Source organism: Lycium barbarum, chromosome 7 (assembly GCF_019175385.1).
Source record: "Lycium barbarum isolate Lr01 chromosome 7, ASM1917538v2, whole genome shotgun sequence".
Lineage (NCBI taxonomy): Eukaryota > Viridiplantae > Streptophyta > Magnoliopsida > Solanales > Solanaceae > Lycium > Lycium barbarum.
Window position 1 is genome coordinate 24828490 of NC_083343.1, and position 4007 is coordinate 24832496.

Below are 4007 nucleotides of genomic sequence, written 5' to 3' on the forward strand. Positions count from 1 at the left end.
CATCACTTCTACACAATACAAACACCTGCACGGCCTCACTCTAACATACATGGTTCCATGAATTTCATCCATTTATACACACTACAACATGCGCAAATCATTCCTAACACATGTAAAAGAAGATTGAACACATACCTTTTTCCACTCATCCTCTTGTCCGGCTAGGGTTGGAATTTGCACAAATGAACAGTTTGATTGGCCCAACAACTACTCCACGTTAATGAGGACGTTCCAATTGATGGGAATACTAGAAGAAAATAATTTTTTGTGACCACTTTCCAAGGATTCAAATTCGGCCAACCATGGCCGAATATGGTGCTTCTTCTCCTCTAGGTTTCTTAAGTCATAAAAAGATGAAATTGTGTAGATTCCTCCACTTACTCATATATATATATATATATATATATATATATAGTTCCCACCAATATAAGGGGGGACACATGTCCCCACTCTTGGCTTGGAGCAATTGGCCAAGCTTTGGGGTGGGGACCACACCCATAACTCACACGGCCAAAGTGGCCTTATCACAAGCCAACTTGTGAATTTCCCGTTTTGCCCCTAGCCTTCCTCAATATTACCATATTAGTAATAGGAAACTTGTATATTAGAAATAAGACCGGAGGTTAAGAGCCTCTACCTTGTGTCCCGAAATAGTCTTGTAGTGCATGAACCACTAAATTCCAAATTCCAAATTTATCCCTAACATTCCATATAAATAGTAGGCATGAGCAACTTGTGTGTCAAACATAATCGGAAAATAGTCTTGCCCTCAACTTACCACGACTATCTTGAAATATCCGAATGTGCAAGATACGGGCTATAACAAATGATTCCATTATACAAGAACAAGGGCGACATTCAAAGTTGCAACAACTACAGAGGGCTCAAGCTGCTAAGCCACACTATGAAAGTGTGGGAAAGGGTGGTGGAGATGAAGGTGAGGAGAGGCGTGTCTATCTCAGAGAACCAGTTCGGATTCATGCTGGGGCGCTCAACTACAGAAGCTATTCATCTTGTACGGAGACTGGTGGAGCAGTATAGGGAGAGGAAAAGGGACCTACATATGGTATTCATCGACCTAGAAAAGGCATACGACAAAGTGCCGAGAGAGGTTCTATGGAGATGCTTGGAGGCTAGAGGTGTACCTGTGGCGTACATTAGGGCGATCAAGGACATGTATGATGGGGCCAAGACCAGGGTAAGGACTATGGGAGGAGACTCAGAGAACTTCCCAGTGATGATGGGGCTACACCAGGGATCAGCTCTTAGCCCATTTCTATTCTCCTTGGTGATGGATGGGTTGACGTGATAAATTCAAGGTGAGGTGCCATGGTGTATGTTATTTGCGGATGACATAGTACTGATTGACGAGTCTCGCAGCGGGGTTAACGCTAAGCTGGAGGTTTGGAGACAAACTCTAGAGTCTAAAGGGTTCAAGTTGAGTAGGACCAAGACAGAGTACTTGGAGTGCAAGTTCAGTGAGATAGTGCATGAGGCTGATGTGGAAGTGAAGCTTGGCACCCAGGTCATACAGAAGAAAGATAGTTTCATGTATCTTGGGTCTATTATACAAGGAAATGGGGAGATTGATGATGACGTCACACACCATATTGGTGCAGGATGGATGAAATGGAGGCTTGCCTCTAGAGTGTTGTGTGACAAGAAGGTGCCACCGAAACTTAAAGGCAAGTTCTACAAAGTGGTGGTTAGACCGACTATGTTGTATGGGGCGGAGTGTTGGCCAGTCAAGAAATCTCATGTTCAGAAGATGAAAGTGGCGGAAATGAGAATGCTGCGATGGATGTGTGGGCACACTAGGAGCGATAGGATTAGGAATGAAGTCATCCGAGACAAGGTTGGGGTAGCCTCAGTGAAAGACAAGATGCGGGAAGCGAGGCTGAGATGGTTTAGGCATGTGATACGGAGAGATGCAAATGCCCCAGTGCGAAGGTACGAGAGGTTGGCCAGTGACGGTTTCAGAAGAGGTAGAGGTAGGCCGAAGAAGTATTGGGGGGAAGTGATTAGACAGGACATGGCGCATTTCCTGCTTACCGAGGACATGACCTTAGATAGGAGGGTATGGAGGACTCATATTAGGGTAGAAGGCTAGTAAGTAGTTGCGTTTATCCTTTCTTACGAGTAGCTATGTTGTTCTATAGTTTCTTGTCTCTTGATTTCTGCGAGTATCTATTGGTTTATAATGGCTTATTTACTTTCACTGTTTTCATTTTCATAACTGCTTTGATGTGTTTGCCCGTATCTGACCTTTCTTATGCTTTCTCTTGAGCTGAGGGTCTTCCGGAAACAACCTCCCTACCTAAGGTGGGGGTAAGGTCTGCGTACACTCTACCCTCCCCAGACCCCACGTTGTGGGATTAACTGAGTATGTTGTTGTTGTTGTTGTTGTTGTTACTATTATCTTTCCGGCTAAGGCCTATGGTTTGGTTTAGCTGTTCTACCGGCTAAGGCTTATAATTTTGGTCTTGTCAGCCTATTGATAAGGGCTTGCGGGACTCGGTCTAGCAGCACTATCTATGTAGGCCTTATTGTTTGTTTAGTGCATTCACACACTAAGGCCTAGCGCTTTTATGTGATTCTAGGTTGAGATTGACAATAATTTCCTTGTGTTACTTCTAGATATATATATATATATATATATATATATATATATACCAATTAATTGGATTATTTTACCTGTTATGGTTATTTTCTGTATTTCTACATACATTGTTTTGCTTCCACGCATTATTTTAAAGTATTTCTCAGAGCGGTAAGACAGAGGGTGAGTCAAGGATCTTACTGGTTGTTATGCTCACAAATATTCACTTACTACTCTATGCAGATCCTACCACTAGCGGTGCCGCGCGACATATTTGTTCTCTGTCAAAGTGACGTTTAAGGTCTGTTGAAGTGACCCAACCACAGTCCGTTCTTGGTGGTGGATTTTTTCTTCCTTTATGTTTATTTCAAGTTATAACCCTGATTCTTTCTACTTAGAGTTTGTTTAGATACTCCCTGATCTATGTATTAGTGTGGTTACTTCCGAACTTTATTTGCATTTTGAGACTTCCGTTATACTGAGAAACAGCAAACATATTTCCTAACCTTTTACGTTTAAACACTTCTTTTAAAATGGTATTACTACTGTGGATTCACCTATTGAATAATAACTCTCACGACTTTAGATTTGGATCATGATATAATGGGAATAATATATTAGTAGGTTCTTCTCACCAGGCCATTTCAATTATTTGATTCCTAGGGAATTAACACTTTCTACCATAACCTGGACCAGATGTTGTGAATCAATCTGTCTTAGCTAGTAAATGTCAAAGTTGATGCCAAAGGATATTGCAACTCGCAGGTGGTCCGGAGTCATTAGTTTTGTAGGGTAGCTATAGTGCATTATATTTTCAGTTTATGCCAAATAATTGGCTGCAATGTACCCTTGTTGGGGGGATCACTCTTGACCATTCACTTACTAATCATGTGCATAGAATTTATTAGTAGGTTGGTACATTCCATAAGGTCATTCAATCATTTGATTCCTTGCGATATTATAATTTCTACTACAACTTGGAGCCAAATGTTATAAATAAATTTGGTTTACATCAATTTTACATTCTAGCTCTTAGATAGTTTTATTTGGTTGTTATTCGGTGTCCGATATTCGCATTAGGATCTGATTAAATCTAAAGTCGTGTTAGGAAGTCCTATATTGGGGGATAAAGCGCTCTCTAACAAAGGCGACTCCATACCTAACAGATCTCGAATTTGATACCTCTGATTAAAGATAAAAGAGTACTTACCACTCCATCACAACCTTGTTGGTAGCCCGTAGATAATTGATACCATCAGAAATAAATTATTTGGAAATTTTTAGTTTTTTAACTGATGAAAACTAAAAAGAAGTAGACATCAATGGTAGTATAAGCAGTATATATATGTGTGTGTTATGCTCTTGCAGTTACTACTATTAAACCCCATTATGTATTAGAGATGTCGCT